A 25,171-nucleotide genomic window follows, 5' to 3' on the forward strand; every position below is an offset into this window, starting at 1 on the left:
GCGAGTAGATATATCCAGATATTTGTATAATTTGACAAATCCGAATTCTGTAGTCATAAGATACTACATTATTTCGTTTTATCAGGATCACAGTATTACGTTTCTGAACTTTTAAAGCAACTTCCCAGTCACTGCACCGCTTTAAAATCTTATCTTAATGTTACCGAATCCAGAGATTTATCCGGAGACTTTACTCCACAAAGTTTGAAGGTCGTTTATTGGAATACCAGTTTAATCGCCCGGTCCAGTGACCGTATCTGAGGGTTACTGAGCAGTAATTGGAGAAGTACCGTTATCATGTTACTAGAGTATGAGCTACTGCCCCGACTAATTAATCTTGTCTCGCGGGTCAAATCGAGGCCGGTGATGCTTGTCTGGAGACAGCTGCATAATTATAGTAGTTTGAGTCTGGGAGTAGCGTCTTTGACGAAAAAGGCAAAGGTTCTAGGTCACGGGTTCGAGCTTCGGCGTCGAAGACTTCTACTCATACTCCCAATGGCGAAACTTAACAAACATTTCTTTCATAACGGGCTTTGTCACCAAGCAAATACCGGCGCTAAGTGCTTCTAGTTTAAATTCTAGCTCGATGTCATCCAATGTAAATAGCTCTGCCTTCCATAAGCTCTTAATGTCCACAGTTTAAACGTGAAATTAATCTTACTACATTTCCATATTTGCAACGTTCAGTATGCATATGTACATTCCATAGGGATATACTGGTCATGTTTTGATTGCTGTCGACATTATGTTTCACATGAATAACGCTTAACGGAAAGTACGTTCCAGGAGGGGAACTAAGATTCTAAGATCCAGGTTTCCTCAAGCAGGAGTGAAGGAACGCAGAAGTGTTTTCTTTGTAACGCCGCGACGTCTACGCAGTCGCACGTGCCATAACTACACTGCAAGACGTATGTGGCGGCTAAGCTACGCAGGCAGCCGTTCGTTGATGTTACAAACTCTGGAAAAGAGCAAACAATAATAATTCAAGTAGATGAAACACAGAACTTACCTACAGCTAACACGTTCACTTCTGTCTGTGTCGTCCACGTAACGCACTTCTCTCCTACCGTCATAGCATCAAACAGTCTCGTGCGCAGTCGCATACATGTAGCCACAAACACACACACACACACACACACACACACACACACACACACACACACACACACGTACATACATACATACATACACACACTCACACACACTTGTAGCAGCCAAGAGCCTAAAACAGTGTTGTGAGATGAGGAATGGAAAATCATTTTTACCTCATATATTAATGAATATTTAGTCCGTATTCTGTGTGTGTTTTCAGTTTTCAGAATTTTATTTCCGTCACATATTTCGGGTGATAACTTCATCACATTTTCAACATTCTCATTAGGCTTTCCGCCTGGAAATGGTGAATTAGTCGCATCAGTGAGATGTTAGGTTTTTATACAATTATGAAAACACTTGCCAGCTAACAGAAGCAAACGACAGCGCTATAAAATGCCTGTAAGCGGCGAGGAACTGCTTCAGGGGTGGTCAATGGCGAAATCACTCTACAGCTTCCATTTTTATTGTAGATGTATCGTTGCAAACATAATTAGGAAGCATTGAAAATCAAGAGGTTACGCCACCAATGATATTCATCTATAGAATTTCTATAGACGCTGGAGAGACAAAAATTGCTTAGCACTACTACAAATTATACCGTCCGTCCAAAACGTTCCTAAACAAGACGCCATAAGCATAAACTTTGGCAGCAGCTTGAAGCAACAGTTGTAAATAACACCCCTTGGACTAGTCATATGTGAACAGGCTGTATTAAGTAGTGAACGTGCGGCCGTTATGTGACAGCGTTTTCGCACCACAAATCGCAATGGAGCAATATCTCTGAATCAAGTGCTGGCGACGTCCTCCAACGTGTAAAATTTATGCAAAATTTGTCCAGCACACCTTGTCTCCCGAACGAAAACGGCGACACTTGGACACCAGCAACAACTTAAGTGCAAAACGCGAATCATTACTTCCTGAAAAAATTCCTTACAGGTTACGTGACCTGTTATCAGTACCAAGCTAGCGCAAAAGAACAAAGCAAAGGAATTCACTTGATGTGTGAATGTTTTGACTGCGTAACAGACATTCAGTTCAATGTCACGCGCGAGCTGAAACGTCCCAGAGAAGGAATGTTCTGACACTTTCACATGGCTGTAAGAACTCTCTGTGCATTGTACTCAAGTAGGGGGAATCTACGTAGATCATCTGAAACACTTATACCACCATCTTAAGTTTTCTCAGTTTCTTAATAATCCACTCTAGAAACTCATGAGACTCATGGGGTGTGTAAAGCATAAAGAAAAAACTAACCGTTTTTGTTATTTTCTTGAATTTTGAAGGAACTAGAAGTTAACGAGAAATAAGAGTTCCAGTGGGTGGATTAGTTTAAGCTAAAATTTCGTGAAATTATTTTGAATTTTAGTGTACTCTTTGTCTCTCTTACAGTTAACATAATGACATACACTTTATTTACAATAACGATTTATTAAATCAACGACCATCTTTGGGATATTAAAATCCCATTTTCAGGTGTATGGAAAACTGTAACATACCGAAAGAGAGTGGTGGTGGTGGTGGTGTGGATGTAACATAACTGTGAACACCAAAATACTAAGAAAACAAAGTGACTCTCTTATTATACATAACAAACGGTGGGGACAGTCAGTGTTAGGCCACCAAGTCACTGTATCTTCGGCGGAACTACAGATAAAAGGAGGAGGCACAATGACTAAAAGGACCACAAAGGGTGTCCAGTAGGTTAGGACAAAGGAAAAGGGTCTAAAACGAAACACTGGGCTCATACTGACCGCCATCGAGTAGCCGTGCTGTTTATACGCCAGCAAAGACTCAGAGGAGCACCACGTTGGGGGTGTAGATGCGCAGAGAGGCGCAGGCACCAGTGGTGTGCGAGAAGAAGGCAACTGACGTCGGTATTAACGAAGATATGGTAAATCGGAACTCCCTGGACCCAGCGCTTATAGTACTTCAATTAAAAAGATAATAAATCATAAACAAGGTAGGTAGGCCGTAAATGGGTAACTAACAGACATATAAAATACGTGGCGTATTAGGCAACAAGGCAATAGTACATACGCAAAATAAATGGACAGGGGATAAGAAGCCGTGATAAATCACTGATCGGCTCAATTAGCGCGGGTAATGCAAGGCATAACACTACCATGCAGAAGTCCATCAGTGAAGCCTGTGTTAGCAGGCTAGTGCACTACCCAAGACTGTCCTTTTCTGTTGTTCTTGTACTTACTGGGAAAAAAGAGGGGCAGCTGTAGTGTGAAACGACAGTATTCCCTGCCCTGTACAGTATGGTCCTGCACAGCTGAGACGCTGCATTATAATAGCTTTTCTGTCTTCACTGTGACCTAGGCATCATCTTTGATTTCTTACTGGCAGGCATAATTAATCACAGTTAACAGTTAAGAGCATCATCAGAAAATAAGGGCAAATAGACACCTTATAACACTACTCAGATAAGACATGTATTCTAGTCAAACAAACTGATATAAGGCAATAATCACTTATATACCAATAAAGTTCGCTCTTTCACTAACATAATCGTACTAGAAAAGACAGCAAAAACCGTTTAGGTGGTTCACCATGATTATACACTAAATTGAGATTCATTGCTCGGTTAATTGTAAAATGCAAGTTATAAGAAATATAGTAAAATACTAAAATAACGAGGGAAGCGAGAGAGATATCACCAAGTAAAGTTACAATGACAGTAGAACATTCTGCGTTGCTGAACGGCGGCATAAAGGACCATATGTCTCAGAGACTATCGTACTATCGAGCTAACATCACTATTTTAGCAAAACGAGTTATCGATAGCAGCGAGCAATAATATGATTACAATTACTGCTTGCTGCAAACATGTCGCTTCCCTTTTTTTGAATCTTGACCACGTGGTTAAAACGTGGTTAAACCTCTAAAGACATGGAACTTAAATTGAAGGTCCATGTGGCCATAAGACGGATTATACTAACGTGACACCGTTTATTCTCTTTAACGGTAGACAAAGAATGACTGCTCCTTCTCGGCCCCCGTTTAACCTCTGACGCCGAGAAAAGTGGGTGACCAACCTCAATAACACTACCTTTTATAACTAAATCACTCATGTCTCTGTGGGAAGGTCTGAAAAGACCGTTCTTGGCTGTTACATTCCCTGGCAGCTTCCCGTTGCAGGCGTATCGCTGTGTGTAAGAAGACAGGCTCGTATCATAAAACCACTTGCTTTTAGCGAAAAACGCCAGCTCAGTGATAAATTGTAGCATGCGAACATCATTATGTATCGACTCGTAAAAATATAAGAAAATACTCCTATAAAACAGTGTGGAACGTCACTATTATTATCTCCCGGTCACTCTCAAAATACACATAAAAATAATACTGAAATTTCCCTCCTCAGTAATCAATAAAGCTTTTTCATTAATTTTTAACCTTAGTAGCTTCTCCTTCTCTATTCTACTTCATTATGGAATAGAAAATTGATGCCACCGTCACTTCAGGGTGTGATATCACATTACTTCAGACTATTAGTCACATTTTCTACATGTTTGTGTACGTTTGAAGATGATCGTTTCACTTTGCAAACATCAGTTGTTTCCGTTAAAAGTATATGCCCAAGTTAGCACATTTTGTGATTGTGTATCGTTTTAACTGATGTTCGTTATCAGTATTATCAAAATGGTACCATGTGCTGATATATTTACGATAAGTTATTATGACTTGGCTATAATGCACTGAAGACAGCAACGCAGTAGTTGAAATCGAAGATTAAAAATTTACGGCTGATACTGCCCTCCCTCCTATCATGGATCTCATTAATAAGATCGTGGATCACGAAGTTTCTGATGGGAAGAAACCTGAAAAAAGAGACAAAACTGTTTGTACTGTAACTTTCAATGTTATTTTTGATTTGTGATTCGTAAATGTATTCACATGGCGAAGTTATGGCCCTCAATGTTTTGAACATGTATCTGCAGTAAACTAGACTTCTATTTTTGGCTATTAATCGTAAGGACCTTTTCTGTATTTTGAAAGCTCTGTTCACACATTTTGCATTTCTTCCCTTGAAACAATATTGGTAGTAGGGCGTTGTATCGTCATCATTCCCACGGTACCATTACTATATTATTTCCTGGAAACTGTGCCTTACGCTCCTTTGTCATGTTTCGGGGATTGCTGTCAGGGAAATTCCAAGAGTTTCGTCAATCTCTGAAAATGAAATGGTCCACGAGGGCTCCATTCGATACCGGGCCCTTGCAAATACTGTGGCCAAATTAACTCAATCGCTACGCTACATGATAGAGAAGATGTTAATAAACTTCTCATGGTTGGGATTCACAGTCATATAATATTTCTTAAAAGCCATCATAGTCGCCGTTGACTGTATAAAATATTTATTGTTACTACTGCAATTTTGGCCTTATGGCCATTTTCAGATCTTGTGGGACTCTCACAGTGAAAAGGCTGCCTTTTTGACGACGACTTGTACTCATGTCAGATAGTTTTATATTCTGACAGAATGTAACTTTGCAGTATTACTTGAAAATGGCCATAAGGCCGAAATTGCAATAGTAACAATAAATATTTTATACAGTCAACAGCGACTATGATGTCTTTTAAGCGATATTAATAGTGACACTTGGGGAGCAGCTGTATGTTAACAAAAAATAAATCGATAAATAAATAGTATTCAGTTGTCTCTGGCTAAGGCATACTTTGTGCTGAAATTTTTCGAGAGCTAAGCGCCGTCTTCACATACATAGGTGTTGTGTACATAGTTCCGCGTAGTCAGCGCATACACAACTTTCCCACTAGAGCGCGCCCCACTAAGCACAACAGCGCAGACGCAGCGCTGGTCCATCTCCTCACTACGAGATGGCGCTGCCTTAGAGACGGGCCAAATTCTGCTTCCGCCGATCCGCGTATTAATACGTAACACAACCAATGAGATTGCTGCTAACGTAGAATCTTTTCTCCTCACGGATCACACTCGCGCAGTGATACCTGAACGCGCAAGGTATTATAACTAGTGTACAGACCTCCGATTATTCAGTCTGCATTAGTCTGTACGAGTCTACATTTATCTGCACCTGTATGTACCAGTCTACATTAGTCTGTACCAGTCTATAGTCAAGTTTCAGTCTGCGCCTAATAAGATTACCATATTCCTGTACATAGCCATGGAGATAAATGTATAGACACTTTTGTCAAGTATCAGAGATATGTGAGAATAAGATTAACATATCAATACCAAGGGAACTTTAGACTGTCAATTGTAAATAGCATCCAGAACCAAGTTAAGTAATTTTATGCTTGTTATTATTTTAATAAATGTGTGTGAAAATTAATCAAGTTCTGTTTAAAGTTGGTCACCGTCGATCAGCTACTCTAAGCGTGGAAGTGGAATTTCTATCGTCTGACCTAACGGCAGAAAATAAACACGCCACGACAAGACCACGAGACATATTGCTGACACTCGCTTACTTCGTTAGAGCGACAAGTCAAATAATCTGGCGGTGTGTGTACCGAAGGTCTTACAGTACGCACACCACAATAGGTTTTAAGCTAAGGCTACGCATTATGTAAATAGGGTAACTAATTTAATATTTGTAACTGAAGGTGTTGCAGACAAGGAGGTCTTTGATGAAATGCAGGGTAGGACAGCACGGATAGGTATTGTCAGCGTCGTCTTCACAAGACAGTACGACGAATCTGAATATGATACAGAAGGACGATATTAATTAGGATGGGGGCTAAAGGCACCAGAGTTCGAAAACAAAAGGTGGGGTAACTGGAATGCCATAGTATTTAATAGGTATGATGAGTAACAGTGAGTTCTCCATAGATTCAACAGCGGAAAGACTGAAGTGTTTGCTTTACGTGGTAGCCTTGAACGTACAAGAACATGTGTTCGAACTGAGTGATGTGGAAATATTGCAGATGTATACCCACATGCGTGGAGCATTTGAATGAAAATGCTTTTGTTGGGAAGATAACAGTCGCGAGCTTCCTTGTGCCATTGTGTGGCAGAGCGATTCTGTCTCACGACTTAAGTACGTTGTTTGCCTCTCTTTGTGGGCGTGGCGTGAAGTGTTTGTCCGATTGCTGCCATAGATGACCACAAGGAAGTGCCAGTGATAGTGACCTATCTTAGGTGCCTGTTCTCAGTACCTTCGTTGTATCTGGTGTCTCGAAGGAAGGTACCATTTAAAATCTTGTCATGTTTGAAACGTTTATTTTATTAGTATTGCCTGTCCAGTGGTTGCCATTCCGTCTTGTGGCGGTAAGTTTTACGGAGTGGAGTGGGGAGGGAGGTGGGGGAGTGAGTTTGCACCAAGACTCTCGTTTTTTCGAGGCACATTTTTGGTCCTGCCGGTCCAGCCTGCACCAGTCAATTCTTTGCTCGCAAAGGACGTGTATGGTGGTAAGACGGCAGAGACACCGCCACACAAAGTCCTACTGGGGCGGCGCCACGAACTGTTTGACGGTAGGAAGCATGCAGAAGGGTCGGGCTCATCAACCGCATGGCAGCGCCGTGGCCGCACAATGGAAGCGGCTGACAACTCTGTGGTACGCTGCCGGAGGCCATCCATTGGATGAGGGTATTAGGTGTCGCCGGCCGCGGTGGCCAAGCGGTTCTAGGCGCTTCCGTCCGGAACCGCGTGACTGCTACAATCGCAGGTTCGAATCCTGACTCGGGCATGGATGTGTGTGATGTTAGGTTTAAGTAGTTCTAAGTTCTAGGGGACTGAGGACCTCAGATGTTAAGTCCCATAGTGTTCAGAGCCATCTGAACCATTTATTAGGTATCGGTGAGATGGCCAGGATCTACTAGCTCAGAAGAGATGGGAGTACAGACTGGTAGAGGCCCCGTACGAGCTTGTCTTGTCATCGTAGTGGCTGGCCAACGAGTTATCCACGATCGCTAGCTGAGGCGACGGAAAGTGGTCCGCAGTTCATTGGCGGCGACAAAGGAAAACACACCCTGTGGAAGAGGAGTGCCGCTGAGCCGAGAGCTCTGCCGAAAGCAGCACAGTGCACTGCGGCGGTCAGAGAGGCACGTGGCCGGCTGTCACGTGGACATCATGAAACTGGTGTAGCTGACGGCGCCTTTCTTCCGGTGTCCAGGAGAAGATGGCGGCTCACAGACAAGGAGGAGGGATGGTGAAGAAATCTGCGATACAGAGAACGCCAAAAGGTGATGTGTGCTTTTTTGTCTACGATAACTGCAGGAATTGGTAGTTGTTGATCTGAGTGTCGAAAAGTGGAGTTCTGAGTATACGCAGGAGTCAATGAAACTGTTCTGCTTCAGTTTGTTGTTATAGGGAATCATGACGAGGCGACGAAACATCAGACTCTGCCATAATTGTGACAGAATGTATTTGCACGGCGTGGCATTGGTGTCTTCTCCGTGTACCATTATTCTTTGAATTCGAAAACCTGGAGAGACCGTTATCAGTTATTTGACTATTAGAAGCCGCTGTAACTTTTGGTTGACTATGCGTCTATCTAGAACATTCTGTAGTAGGTTGAATCTCCATGTAGCCTCTCTCTTATCGTGTCTATTGTCTGTCTAGGATGTGGTGGAGTGTTGGGAGTAACAGACTGTAGACCATTCTGGTGAATAACGTCAGTTATTGACTTTTTATTTTAGTTTCCTGTCGTAAAGTGACTTGCGGAGAAAAACAGTAATATGTTATGTATACAATGTGTACATACACACATATATCTTAGAATATGTTTTACTGTGTGTCATAGTTGAGCACTTTGAAGATCAGATCATTTGTTACTTTGGGGTGATCAAATATTGCATTTTCTACATCTACGTCTACATCTACATCTATTTGAATACTCTGCAAATCACATTTAAGTGCCTTGCAGAGGGTTCATCGAACCACCTTCACAATTCTCTGTTATTTCAATCTCGTTTAGCGCACGGAAAGAACGAACACCTATATCTTTCCGTACGAGTTCTGATTTCTCTTTTTTTATCATGGTCATCGTTTCTCCGTATGTAGGTCTGTGTCAACAACATATTTTCGCATACGCACGAGAAAGTTGGTGCTTTGAAACTTGTGAGAAGAGTTCGTAGCAACGAAAAACGGCTTTCTTTTAATGAAGTCCAGCCCAAATACTGTATCATTTCAGTGATTTCAGTGACAGTCTCTCTCCTATTTCGCGTTAATAAAAAACATGCTGCCCTTATTTGAACTTTTTCGATGTACTCCGTCAATCCTATCCGGTAAGGATCCCACACCGCTCACCACTATTCTAAAAAAGGATGCACAAGCGTATTGTAGGCAGTCAGCTTATAGATGTGTTCCATTTTCTAAGTGTCCTGCCAATTAAACGCAGTCTTTGGATAGCCTTCCTCACAACATTTTCTGTGTGTTCCTTCGAATTTAAGTTGTTTGTAATTGTAATTCGTAGGTATTTGGTTGAATTTACGGTCTTTAGATTAGACCGATTTATCGTGTAACGTAGTTTAACGAATTCCTTTTAGCACTCATGTGGATGACCTCACACTTCTCGTTATATAGGGTGAACTGCGAATTTTCACACCATTCAGATATCTTTTCTAAATCGTTTAGTAATTTGTTTTGATTTTCTGATGACTTTATTAGTCAATAAACGACAGCGTCATCTTCAAACAACCTGAGACGACTGCTTCGTTTGTCTCCCAAATCGTTTATAAAGATAAGGGAGAACAAAGGACCTATAACACTACCTTGGGGAACGCCTGAAATCACTTCTGTTTTACTCGATGATTTTTCGTCAATTACTAAGAACTGTGACCTCTCTGACAGGAAATTATAAATCCAGCAAGTTGGTAAGCGTGCTACAAACAGACTGTAGAATGGCCTGTAGGTCGCTGCAAAGTTCAGATGCATACATACCGTCGCAGTATCAGTATAAAAATGGCAGCCCCACTTTGGACTTGCACTAGTGGAGAAGAGCGTTCTGTTATTCGGTTTTTGTGTAGTGAAGGTTTGAAACCTATTGAAATTCATCAACGAATGAATGTTCGGTACGGTGATGCATGTTCATCACAGCAGCAAGTCTACGAATGCAGTAGGAAGTTCGCAAATGGTGTGCCTTCAGTGGAAGATGCTCCTCGTCCATGTCAGGCACAGCGAGTTGTGAGTCCACAGAACATTGCAGCAGTTGAAGCCATAGCGAAGGAAAGCGGCCGAGTGACACTGAATGACATTGCAGCATGTTTACAGATTAGACATGGGTCAGCACACAACATTGTGCATGATGTGCTCCAGTTTCACAAAGTGTCTGCAAGATGGGTGCGACGGCAGCTGACCCCTGGAGTCAGAGAACGTCGTATTGATGCTTGTGAAGAACTTCTTCGGTGCTTTGAACGAGAAGCTGATGGGCTTCCTTGCAAGAATCGTTACTGGGGAAGAAACCTGGGTTCACTTCCACCAACCGGAAACGAAGGGAGCGAGCATGGAATGGCGCCATTCCTCATCACCAAAACCAAAGCAGTTTCGAACAGAACCATCAGCAGGGAAGGCTGTGCTCACACTTTGGATGCCTAGAGGGACCACTGTCACCAGTGCGTCATACACAGATCTCCTAAAAAATCATCTGCGGCCTGCAATCAAATCAAAGCGACGTGGATTGCTGGCAGCAGGTGTCCGTTTGCAACATGGCAATGCAAGGCCCCACACTGCCCGTACAACAGTTGCAACAATCACATGCCTGCATTTTGAGTGTCTTCCTCATCCACCATAGTCAACAGACCTTGCCTCAAGTGATTTCCATATGTTTGGACCATTCAAAGACGCTGTGGGAGGAAAGAAATTCTGTTGTGAAGAAGTACGCCACGCGGTAAATGAGTAGTTGCGCGGACTACCAAAAGAATTTTTTCAAGGAATTTATGCACTTTGTAAGCGCTGGAAGACGTGCATTGATCGGGGGGGGGGGGGGGGGGGGGAGATTATGTTGAAAAGTCATACAGCTTTGTACCGCTTCTGCACAATAAATAATATATTAAAAAATATTTAAGGTTTCCATTTGACGTACCCTCGTACATACGGATTACGACGACGTTATCCAGAAGGTCGAGAGGTCAGGACTTGAAGTGAGCATCCTGGGCTGCAGTTAATTGACAGGACAGGAAATTAGGTAAAATAAAGAGAATATATTTGAGTGTACCTGGGGAGGAAGTTACAAGGTTTAGGCCAGTCTAGGAGGTCGAACAACTAATTAAAATGGGCAACGGATGAGGTGTCGGTTCATGTTAATTGATTTCGGTGGCCGGTCATGCAGCGCAGAGACAGAGGCTCTGCCTCCCATGAAAGAAGTCTTTTCTGCTCGAGGCCCGGACTGGCAAAAATCGATGGCGTGAATTCGCTAGCAGTTTCAGCAGAGGGCTCAAGGCGTCTCTTGTCAGCAGGTTTCGCTGGACGGAACTGCCTCGGTTCTGAAAGGAAGGCAATTTGTGTGACCTAGGCATAGCCGAAATAGCCCTGGAAGAAAACTGATAAAGATCTGACTGCGTGCTTTAAAATAATTTTACTTTTTAAATTTTACTGGCTGCCACGTTGAACAACATAGGCCGTTGTTTAAAGGAGACGCGCTGCTGTTCTCATCTACCTAACGAACAAAGCTACAATAGAGGCAATAACGCTGATTAACTTCCCCCTGGAAATAAAATTTGCCTGAATTTTTAATTTGCTCCTGGACACAAAGTTACCTGATCGGGCCTGGAAAAGCCATTAAATTATATCAGATGTTGTTGTTGTTGTGGTATTCAGTCTTGAGACTGGTTTGATGCAGCTCTCATGCTACTCTATCCTGTGCAAGCTTCTTCATCTCGCAGTACTTACTGCAACCTACATCCTTCTGAATCTGCTTAGTGTATCCATCTCTCGGTTTCCCTCTACGATTTTTACCCTCCACGCTGCCCTCCAATGCTAAATTTGTGATCCCTTGATGACTCAAAACATGTCCTACGAACCAGTCCCTTCATTTTGTCAAGTTGTCCCACAAACTCCTCTTCTCCCAAATTCTATTCAATACCTTGTCATTAGTTATGTGATCTACCCACCAAATCTTCAGCATTCTCCTGCAGCACCACATTTCGAAAGCTTCTATTCTTGTCCAAACTACACTCCTGGAAATTGAAATAAGAACACCGTGAATTCATTGTCCCAGGAAGGGGAAACTTTATTGACTCATTCCTGGGGTCAGATACATGACATGATCACACTGACAGAACCACAGGCACATAGACACAGGCAACAGAGCATGCACAATGTCGGCACTAGTACAGTGTATATCCACCTTTCGCAGCATTCAGGCTGCTATTCTCCCATGGAGACGATCGTAGAGATGCTGGATGTAGTCCTGTGGAACGGCTTGCCATGCCATTTCCACCTGGCGCCTCAGTTGGGCGTGCAGACCGCGTGAGACGACGCTTCATCCAGTCTCAAACATGCTCAATGGGGGACAGATCCGGAGATCTTGCTGGCCAGGGTAGTTGACTTACACCTTCTAGATCACGTTGGGTGGCGCGGGATACATGCGGACGTGCATTGTCCTGTTGGAACAGCAAGTTCCCTTGCCGGTCTAGGAATGTTAGAACGATGGGTTCGATGACGGTTTGGATGTACCGTGCACTATTCAGTGTCCCCTCGACGATCACCAGAGGTGTACGGCCAGTGTAGGAGATCGCTCCCCACACCATGATGCCGGGTGTTGGGCCTGTGTGCCTCGGTCATATGCAGTCCTGATTGTGGCGCTCACCTGCACGGCGCCAAACACGCATACGACCATCATTGGCACCAAGACAGAAGCGACTCTCATCGCTGAAGACTACACGTCTCCATTCGTCCCTCCATTCACGCCTGTCGCGACACCACTGGAGGCGGGCTGCACGATATTGGGGCGTGAGCGGAAGACGGCCTAACGGTGTGCGGTACCGTAGCCCAGCTTCATGGAGACGGTTGCGAATGGTCCTCGCCGATACCCCAAGAGTAACAGTGTCCCTAATTTGCTGGGAAGTGGCGGTGCGGTCCCCTACGGCACTGCGTAGGATCCTACGGTCTTGGCGTGCATCCGTGCGTCGCCGCGGGCCGGTCCCAGGTCGACGGGCACGTGCACCTTCCGCCGACCACTGGCGACGACATCGATGTACTGTGGAGAACTCACGCCCCACGTGTTGAGCAATTCGGCGGTACGTCCACCCGGCCTCCCGCATGCCCACTATATGCCCTCTCTCAAAGTCCGTCAACTGCACATACGGATCACGTCCACGCTGTCGCGGCATGCTACCAGTGTTAAAGACTGCGATGGAGCTCCGTATGCCACGGCAAACTGGCTGACACTGACGGCGGCGGTGCACAAATGCTGCGCAGCTAGCGCCATTCGACGGCCAACACCGCGGTTCCTGGTGTGTCCGCTGTGCCGTGCGTGTGATTATTGCTTGTACAGCCCTCTCGCAGTGTCCGGAGCAAGTATGGTGGGTTTGACACACCGGTGTCAATGTGTTCTTTTTTTCATTTCCAGGAGTGTAGTTATCGTCCATGTTTCACTTCCATACAAGGCTACACTCCATACAAATACTTTCAGAAACGACTTCCTGACACTTAAATCTATACTCGATGTTAACAAATTTCTCTTCTACAGAAACGATTTCCTTGCCATTGCCAGTCTACATTTTATATCCTCTCTACTTCGACTTCGAAATCCTAAACTCTGATTGGAATGTATACCGCAGAGATAGGCTGGACAGTGAAGGGGGAGGCGTGTTTATAGCGATAAGAAGTGCAATAGTATCGAAGGAAATTGACGGAGATTCGAATTGTGAAATGATTTGGGTGAAGGTCACGGTTAAAGCAGGCTCAGACATGGTAATTGGATGTCTCTATAGGCCCCCGGGCTCAGCAGCTGTTGTGGCTCAGCACCTGAAGAATAATTTGGAAAATATTTCGAGTAGATTTCCCCACCATGTTATAGTTCTGGGTGGAGATTTTAATTTGCCGGATATAGACTGGGAGACTCAAACGTTCATAACGGGTGGCAGGGACAAAGAATCCAGTGAAATATTTTTAAGTGCTTTATCTGAAAACTACCTTGAGCAGTTAAACAGAAAACCGACTCGTGGCGATAATATATTAGACCTTCTGGTGACAAACAGACCCGAACTATTTGAATCAGTTAATGCAGAACAGGGAATCAGCGATCATAAAGCGGTTACTGCGTCGATGATTTCAGCCTTAAATAGAAATATTAAAAAAGGTAGGAAGATTTTTCTGTTTAGCAAAAGTGACAAAAAGCAGATTACAGAGTACCTGACGGCTCAACACAAAAGTTTTGTCTCAAGTGCAGATAGTGTTGAGGATCAGTGGACAAAGTTCAAAACCATGGTACAATATGCGTTAGATGAGTATGTGCCAAGCAAGATCGTAAGAGATGGAAAAGAGCCACCGTGGTACAACAACCGAGTTAGAAAACTGCTGCGGAAGCAAAGGGAACTTCACAGCAAACATAAACATAGCCAAAGCCTTGCAGACAAACAAAAATTACGCGAAGCGAAATGTAGTGTGAGGAGGGCTATGCGAGAGGCTTTCAATGAATTCGAAAGTAACGTTCTATGTACTGACTTGGCAGAAAATCCTAAGAAATTTTGGTCCTATGTCAAAGCGGTAGGTGGATCAAAACAAAATGTCCAGACACTCTGTGACCAAAATGGTACTGAAACAGAGGATGACAGACTAAAGGCCGAATTACTAAATGTCTTCTTCCAAAGCTGTTTCACAGAGGAAGACTGCACTGTGCTTCCTTCTCTAGATTGTCGCACAGTTGACAAAATGGTAGATATCGAAGTAGACGACAGAGGGATAGAGAAACAATTAAAATCGCTCAAAAGAGGAAAGGCCGCTGGTCCTGATGGGATACCAGTTCGATTTTACACAGAGTACGCGAAGGAACTTGCCCCCCTTCTTGCAGCGGTGTACCGTAGGTCTCTAGAAGAGCGAAGCGTTCCAAAGGATTGGAAAAGGGCACAGGTCATCCCCGTTCTCAAGAAGGGACGTCGAACAGATGTGCAGAACTATAGACCTATATCTCTAACGTCGATCAGTTGTAGAATTTTGGAACACGTATTATGTTCGAGTATAATGTCTTTTCTGGAGACTAGAAATCTACTCTGTAGGAATCAGCATGGGTTTCGAAAAAGACGATCGTGTGAAACCCAGCTCGCGCTATTCGTCCACGAGACTCAGAGGGCCTTAGACACGGGTTCACAGGTAGATGCCGTGTTTCTTGACTTCCGCAAGGCGTTTGACACAGTTCCCCATAGTCGTTTAATGAACAAAGTAAGAGCATACGGACTATCAGATCAATTGTGTGATTGGATTGAGGAGTTCCTAGATAACAGAACGCAGCACGTCATTCTCAATGGAGAGAAGTCTTCCGAAGTAAGAGTGATTTCAGGTGTGCCGCAGGGGAGTGTCATAGGACCGTTGCTATTCACAATATACATAAATGACCTGGTGGATGACATCGGAAGTTCACTGAGGCTTTTTGCAGATGATGCTGTGGTGTATCGAGAGGTTGCAACAATGGAAAATTGTACTGAAATGCAGGAGGATCTGCAGCGAATTGACGCATGGTGCACGGAATGGCAATTGAATCTCAATGTAGCGAAGTGTAATGTGATGCGAATACATAGAAAGATAGGTCCCTTATCATTTAGCTACAAAATAGCAGGTCAGCAACTGGAAGCAGTTAATTCCATAAATTATCTGGGAGTACGCATTAGGAGTGATTTAAAATGGAATGATCATATAAAGTTGATCGTCGGTAAAGCAGATGCCAGACTGAGATTCATTGGAAGAATCCTAAGGAAATGCAATCCGACAACAAAGGAAGTAGGTTACAGTACGCTTGTTCGCCCAATGCTTGAATACTGCTCAGCAGTGTGGGATCCGCACCAGGTAGGGTTGATAGAAGAGATAGAGAAGATCCAACGGAGAGCAGCGCGCTTCGTTACAGGATCATTTAGTAATTGCGAAAGCGTTACGGAGATGATAGATAAACTCCAGTGGAAGACTCTGCAGGAGAGACGCTCAGTAGCTCGGTACGGGCTTTTGTTGAAGTTTCGAGAACATACCTTCACCGAAGAGTCAAGCAGTATATTGCTCCCTCCTACGTATATCTCGCGAAGAGACCATGAGGATAAAATCAGAGAGATTAGAGCCCACACAGAAGCATACCGACAGTCCTTCTTTCCACGTACAATACGAGACTGGAATAGAAGGGAGAACCGATAGAGGTACTCAGGGTACCCTCCGCCACACACCGTCAGGTGGCTTGCGGAGTACGGATGTAGATGTAGATGTAGATGTATCATCAGTTATTTTACTCCCTAAATAGCAAAACCCCTTTACTACTTTAAGTGTCTCATTTCCTAATCTAATTCCCTCAGCATCACCTGATTTAATTTGACTACATTCCATTATCCTCGTTTTGCTTTTGTTAATGTCCTCCTTTAAAGACAGAATTACAATGTCATTCGATGTACCGTGCACTATTCAGTGTCCCCTCGACGATCACCAGAGGTGTACGGCCAGTGTAGGAGATCGCTCCCCACACCATGATGCCGGGTGTTGGCCCTGTGTGCCTCGGTCATATGCAGTCCTGATTGTGGCGCTGACCTGCACGGCGCCAAACACGCATACGACCATCATTGGCACCAAAGTTTTTATTTCTTCTCCATGAATTTTAATACCTACTCCGAATTTTTCTTTTCTTTCCTTTACTGCTTGTTCAACATACAGATTGAATAACATCGGGGAGAGGCTACAATCCTGTCTCACTCCCTTCCCAACTACTGCTTCCCTTTCATGCCCCTCGACTCTTATAACTGCCATCTGGTTTCTGTACGAATTGTAAATAGCCTTACGCCCCCTGTATTTTACCCCTGCCACCTTCAGAATTTGAAAGAGAGTATTCCAGTTAACATTGTCAAAAGCTTTCTCTAAGTCTACAAATGCTAGAAACGTAGGTTTGCCTTTTCTTAATCTTTCTTCTAAGATAAATCGTTAGTATTGCCTCACAAGTGCTCCAACATTTCTACGGAATCCAAGTTGATCTTCCCCGAGGTCCTCTTCAAAGAGATTTTCCATTCGTCTGTAAAGAATTCGCGTTAGTATTTTGCAGCTGTGACTTATTAAACTGATAGTTCAGTAATTTTCAGATCTGTCAACACCTGCTTTCTTTGGGATTGGAATTATTATATTCTTCCTGACGTCTGAGGGTATTTCGCCTATCTCATACATCTTACTCACCAGATGGTAGAGTTTTGTCATGACTGGCTCTCCCAAGGCCGTCAGTAGTTCTAATGGAATGTTGTCTACTCCCGGGGCCTTGTTCGACTCAGGTCTTTCAGTGCCCGGTCAAACTCTTCACGCTGTATCTTATCTCCCATTTCGTCTTCATCTACATCCTCTTCCATTTCCATAATATTTTCCTCAAGTACATCGCCCATGTGTAAACCCTCTATATGCTCCTTCCACCTTACCGCCTTCCCTTAGAACTGGGTTTCCATCTGAGCTCTTGATATTGATACAAGTGGTTCTCTTCTCTCCAAAGGTCTCTTTCATTTTCCTGTAGGCAGTATCTATCTTACCCCTAGTGAGATAAGCCTCTACATCCTTACATTTGTCCTCTAGCCATCCCTGCTTAGCCATTTTGCACTTCCTGTCGATCTCATTTTTGAGACGTTTGTATTCGTTTTTGCCTGCTTCGTGAACTGCGTTATTATATTTTCTCCTTTCATCAATTAAATTAAATATTTCTTCTGTTACCCAAGGATTTCTATTAGCCCTCGTCTTTTTACCTACTTGATCGTCTGCTGCCTTCACTACTTCATCCCTCAAAGCTACCCATTCTTCTCCCACCGTATTTCTTTCTCCCATTCCTGTCAATTGTTCCCTTATGCTCTCCCCGAAACACTCCACAACATCTGGTTTTTTCAGTCTATCCAGGCCCCATCTCCTTAATTTCTTCAGTTTTAATCTACAGTTCATAACCAATAGATTGTGGTCGGAACCCACGTCTGCCCCTGGAAATGTCTTACAATTTAGAACTTGATTCCTAAATCTCTGTCTTACCATTATGTAATCTATCTGATACCTTTTAGTATCTCCAGGATTCTTCCATGTATACAACCTTCTTTTATGATTCTTGAACCAAGTATTAGCTATGATTAAGTTATGCTCTGTGCAAAAAAAAAAAAAAAAAAAAAAAAAAAAAAAAAAAAAAAAAAAAACAGATGCACCGGTATGAAATGAGCATTTTTTTGTGAAAATTAAACACTAATTTTCAATTGAAAAGTAAAAACATTTTGTTCAAAGTATTGACCATTGCTTTCTATACATTGTGACTACCTTCCTGGCAATTTGTGGCCACCATGGCAATATAAATATTCGTCTTTTGAAGCAGACCAATCAGACACCTAATTTTCGACTTCTTCGTAGGAATCTAAGTGTTCCTCAGCCAATGCATGTCCCATTGATGAAAACAAACGGTAGTCGGAAGGGGTCAAGTCTGGTGAATACGGCGGGTTGGGTAGCAGCTCCCAGCCAAGTGTTTTGATTGTATCCTGAACCAGTTTTGCTTTGTGTGCAGGTACATTGTCGTGTAAAAAAATTACTTTGCCATGTCTTATGGCCCATTCTGATCTTTTTTCGATCAATGCATAGTTCAAATTGATTATATGTTGTCTGTAGAGATTAGTATTTACAGTTTCACCAGGTTTTAGAAGCTCAAGGTACACCACACCTTTCTGATCCCATCAAACACAGAGCATTGTCTTCTTGTCGAATCGATCTGGTTTTGCAGTCGATGTTGATGGTTATCCCGGATTAACCCATCATTTTTCCCGTTTAGGATTCTTAAAATAAATCCATTTATCATCGCCAGTAACAATTCGATGCAAAATTGATTTTCTTTCATGTCTTTGAGGCAAAAGGTGACAAATGGTTTTTCGATTTTCCATCTCTCTTTCATTCAATTCATGTGGCACTCATTTTCCACACTTTTGGATCTTTCCCATAGCTATCAAACGTTCATAAATGGTTTTTTGTGCAACATTTAGCATTGCTGCCATTTCCTTCTGACTCGAAGTATCATTTTCATCCAATATAGCTTGCAATTAGGCGTCTCCGAACTTTTTTGGTGGTCTTCCACGTTCTTCATTTCTTACATCAAAATCATTATATCTGAACCGTTGATACCACCTTTTGCATGTTGCTTCTGATAGAGCATGATCACCATATGCCTCTAGAAACTTTCGATGCGACTCTGCAGAACTTTTTTTTTCAAATGAAAACAAAAAATTAATGCTTTTCGCAAATCATCCCTTTCTTTTACAAAATTCGACATTGTTAACACGATGAAAACATACGATGTTGTTTGTTCCATGACTTGATGTATACTGTAATTATGTAATAGGCGTATTTAAACTGTTTTAGCATGTAATTATCTGAACTGTTTCTTATTTAAATTGTTTTGTTAATTAAATTGCATTGTGTATTATTGAGAAAGAGCGGGAAACCGCGCATAGATACATTTTGAGAAAGAGCGGGAAACAGCGCGCAGTAATACATCTGTAAAGGTAGCAGGGATTGTCTGCACCAAAGACCATTGTTGGCGGCGAGACCGCACTTTTGTAGCATTGAGCGTTGGAAGCGAGCAGTTGCGAGTAAGATGTGAGACGAGGCAGTCGTAGCTAGCGAGACATGAGAGGAGGTCGCTGTAAGCGAGGTATGAATTAACACTTTGAAAGAAGCGGTGTGCTCGCCAGCCACTCGCTATATGTAGCGCAATGCTAGTTTTTAAGAATTTTTGTAAAGAACTATGCCCCTTGTAATTGTTTGTCAAGATCGTTCTCAGAATATAGTTATGTAATTTTGATGGAAAATTAGGTATGTAGCGCAACGCTACTTTTTAAGAATTTTTGTAAAGAACTATACCCCTTGTAATTGTTTGTCAAGATCGTTCTCAGAATATAGTTAACTTCTACCAGATTAAATGCATTAAGAATTTTCTATCCCAAAATCATTCACGTAAATGCTTTACGGAATTTATTGTTATCTTAAAAGAAAAGTCTAAACTGAGCTTCAGCTTTTATCAAATCTAAATTAACTTCAACTTAAAGAATTCCAGTCACAAAGTATTATGAAACTCCACCAGCAGCTTATAATTATGTTAAAGAGAAGTAAGTATATTCATTCCACAGTTTGCTGTAGCAGTCAGATGGCGATCCAGTATAAATAATTAAAGGTAAGAATCAGTCTTAATAATTTCAGGTAACGACTGAGGGCCACGGCGACAACACATTTTATGTTTCGTCGTAATAATCAGCAGGTAGTCTTGACAGAGCAGCAGTTAAAAGATTTTAAGAGACGCAGCGTTCAGTCAGCAAGCAAACGTTCATCCAATATTAGATGGGAAGGTTTCACTTGGCGATATCCATTCAGTACGACATTTTAGTGAATCTACTGTGGATATGAATATACTGACTTTGATAATAGTGTGAATAAGTTACTGTTAAGTGTCGCAACGCATGTACTAAAGTGTATAACTTTTATTCACAGGTCATCGGCAATTCTGTTTGCTTTATTGATTCGGCGTTGAAAAGTGTTTGTTCAGTGTTGAATCCGCTTTGAACAGTGATATATTTTGTTGCGTGTGATGATTATAGACAATGTCCCGCAGAATAATTACTCGTTCTCAAACTGATAAAACTTTTTGTTGCGTGTGATGATTATAGACAATGTCCCGCAGAATAATTACTCGTTCTCAAACTGATAAAACTGTACAAAATACTGACGAGAGATTCTTTTCTGGAATAGGCAGTAATAATACGTGTGAAAACCCTGATTCTGAAACGTTAGGTGAACAGACATTTAATAACTGTAACAATATGGAAGCGTTTAACGAACAAGTAACTTCAGAAATGCCCACAGACAATGAAACGGTAGTGCAAAATAATTTGGCATTAAATGCAACAGACGGTACACAGTCACAAATTCCGCATAGTAGACATAACAGTTTCAGTAACGAAACCACTACAATGCAGTCAGACAGAGAGACTCCATTAAGCACTGATTTAGATTCAAACGGTACACAGCTACACAACCTGCGTAGCAGATCCAACAGTTCTCATGACCAAAATTCCGAAATTACGGAAAACGTGACGCAGTCACAATCATCTGAGGATGTTCAAATGAACACAGATCTACAGCCTTTAACAACGAATACAAATACACACAGAAGTCAATCCGAAACGGATCCAATAATGGCATTTTTGCTACAAATGAGACAAGACATGAATCAAAACTTTAACAGAGGGTCACAAGAATTAGAAAAAAGGTCACAAGATCTAAAAAACGAAATTAAGGCAGAACACGCACACACAGATCAGAAATTAGACAACATGTACCAAAATCTAAAACACGAAATCAAAGTGGAAATTCAAACAGTCGCTGAAAAATGTTCACAATCAACACAAGAATTACGCTACAAAATTCAAGAAATATCCGATAACCAAGCAACATTTGCAGTTAGTATACGGGAAACAATGACAGAAAACTTTGCTAAACAAAACGCTCAGATTGATGAACGTTTTAACAATCACACAGAAAACTGTTTGATACGTCACCGTAAACTGGTGCGATCGCAGGATAAAGAACGAAAAGAATTACTACAAACAATCACTAAACAGCGTCAGGACGACAAAAAGAAAGTGTTTGCCCAGGGCAAAACATATGTAGACAATCACATACAGTCGATCTCGGAAGAAATCGAAACGGTCAAAGAAACAAATAATCAAATACAAGACAGGCTTACAGAAATCCAAACACAGACAATCGATGTGAAAACTTCTACAGACACTGAAATCCAGAATGTTAAAGATAAATTAACAGAGGACGTTCAGACACTAACTGACAAAATAGAACACATAGAAATTAACCATGACACAGAAAATTTAAAGGCAGATTTTAAGAAAGTCACCAAAAGCAACCGTAAATTACGAAACGAACTGACAGAAAAGATCAATGAACTCACTACAAGAATAGATCTTTTAGATACTAACAATGACGAGAGATCAGACGACACTGCACCAGTCCCAGTGCAACAGAACTCTAATAGTAATAACACGCCATTGACAAATATACAACAAACTATCACAGATCTAAAATCGCGTAATGATTCATTGCATCAGCAAATAAATTCTCTACAGCAAGAGATAGCGGACGCACAAGAAACCGCCGCACATAATCATTTTCAACAGAACACACACCGTTACGAAATGCCTCAGATCCATAATACATATAATGTTGGTAGACTTCAGAGAGTAAGAGATTTTACCCAGGAAGAAAGACACCCGAATCCATATTCAAGACAATACGACAACACTTACACACACAGACATGACAGTTTTGATCACAAACATTTTCTTTCAGTTAGAAAGTTTAAAACATTTAAAAACGACAGGGCGCAAATACATCCGTTGGATTTTATCCAACAGTTCAGGGGAGCACTTCCACCATCATGGCCAGTACAACATAAGTTAGAATTTATTGTCAGTTTTCTTGAAGGAGAACCAGCACGACAAATGCGACCAATTGCTAGACAATGTTTTTCCGTAGAAGCATTTGAGGAAGCATTTTTATCAGCATATTCGTCTGACACTACACAAAACAGCATCAAAGATCGGCTACTTAGTTTGACAAACTTTGAAAATTCTACCTTTCCAACAATCACACAATTTTTCGAGTACATGGTGGAACAGAACCAGTACCTCAACGAGCCATACAGTCAATCGGCATTAATACAGCTTTGCATTTCAAAACTGCCCAGAGCTTTGAAAGTGTCATTACTGACAGGGCAACAAAAGGACAATGTATCCGCTTTTAGAGACATCTTACAACTATTAGAAGCACACCAGGCAGACTACGCATTTGTTAACAAAAATTTTTCACGACAGAACGGAAAACAAACAAACTCAGCTACTTTTGAACAAACACGATTTGGTAATAACAATCCGAGACGCAGAATACTGTTGCCGACGCATTGTCGAGGTCCATTCACAATAAACGCATGGAGAAAGAAAATACCTTTTGCTACAACAACCATAGTATTATGTATATTAAACAAGTAGCTTTCGAAAACTTTATATCAGCAGCATTACAGGATATAGAGAGAGAACAGCAGAAAGATGAAACACTGAAAGAGATTGTAACGCTTTTGAAAGACAGAAGTAACGCTAAAGTCAGACTTCATTACACTGTACATCAAAATATACTCTTTATTCGATCATACCGAGACGGTAATAATTGGCTTTTATGCATTCCGGAAGGGATCGTAAATAAACTGATATGGTATACACATCTAAGTTATGGACACTACGGAGCGAGGAAATGCTTTCTGATTCTGCGACAAAATTGCCACTTTAATAACATGGAAAAACACATAAGAAAAGTAATAGCATCATGCAAGATATGTCAAAAAGCTAAATCATCAACAGTGTCACACATTCCACCATTGTATCCCATCATACCGGTTAAGTTAAGACACATGGCAGCAGTGGATCTTTTCGGTCCAATCCCCAGAACAAATAATGGTTATAGGTATATTTTTGTAGCTGTAGAACTAACATCCAAATTTGTAACATTTTCTCCACTAAGGAAAGCAACAGCAAGAACAGTATCAAGAGCGTTTGTAAGAGATTTTCTATCAGTAGTAGGACGTGTACAGAAGGTTATTTCGGATAACGGTCCGCAGTTTAGGTCAGACGTATGGAAGAAAATGTTAGAAAGTAAGAACATAACACCTATTTACATATCAAGATATCACAGTTCTTCCAACCCATCAGAAAGAATAATGAAAGAGATCGGGAAGTTATGCAGAATTTATTGTCATAAAAGACATACAACATGGGATAAATATATTTTACAGTTTCAAGAAGTGATAAATGCAATACCCAATGAATCTACGATGCTATCACCAACCGTAATACTGACAAATAAAGACCCACCGAACAAAACTACCGAACTAATTACTTTTCCTAAGACGCGTAGGCTTCGACATTGTGAAATAATAGACACAGCATTAGCAAACACTAAAAGAGCTGCAGATCGGCGGAAGAAACAACAGAAGCAGGTAAGTCGACTACAGAAGTACGAGATTGGCGACAAAGTACTGATTCGCACTCATTTTCTTTCCAACAAAGGTAAGCACAGATGCCGTAAATTCGAACTTCTGTATGCAGGCCCTTACAGAGTTCGTAATATTCCACACGCTAATGTAGTGCATGTGGAAACGCTACGTAAGAAGAAATCATTAGGGAATCATCATGTATCCAACGTGAAACATTTCTTGACTTAAATTTTTGCATTTCAGCTGACGAAAGGACGGCGTGACACGTAAGTATGCAACAATGGTAGTTTCAGCGCGCTTCAGTAACAAACAAAGCCGCGACACGCAGCGGGCCGCTAATATTTCACCGTACCTTAAAGAACACAGCAGTACTTAATGATGCTACGCCAGCCAAAACAAATAAAAACACGAGAAACATTTCCTAACTTAAAGAGAACATGCAGACAACGACACGACGTATGAATTTGTGCACTGAGAGCTCATAAATGAAAGAAATTTTTTTTATAACGTGACATAATTACTTAAGAAAATGTCGATTTTTGCAATAGCTAAACTGATAATATAGATCGTTCATTAATCAATTATTTTAGTGGTAACATTAACATGTACTCTTTATTCCAGAATGCAGCATTGTTGTCACACGTCATCAAAATGAAACGTAGTTTTAGTTAGAATAAGGATGTGAATCTTTAGGTCACGCAGATAGCTGACGCTAATTGTCATTACAGAAATTTTATAGGTCATGCCGGGAGCTGACGTGATTTTGCAGCAGTTAATATTATGATAAAGTGTTTTATAGGTCATGCCAGGAGCGGACGAGAAGTACCAGAAGATGTTTATTGAAGTCATGCCGTGCACTGACGACAATTAATACTGAATGTTTTATAATAAGTCATGCCGTGCGCTGACGTTAATTAAT

This window comes from Schistocerca gregaria, chromosome 7, assembly GCF_023897955.1.
Source record: "Schistocerca gregaria isolate iqSchGreg1 chromosome 7, iqSchGreg1.2, whole genome shotgun sequence".
NCBI lineage: Eukaryota > Metazoa > Arthropoda > Insecta > Orthoptera > Acrididae > Schistocerca > Schistocerca gregaria.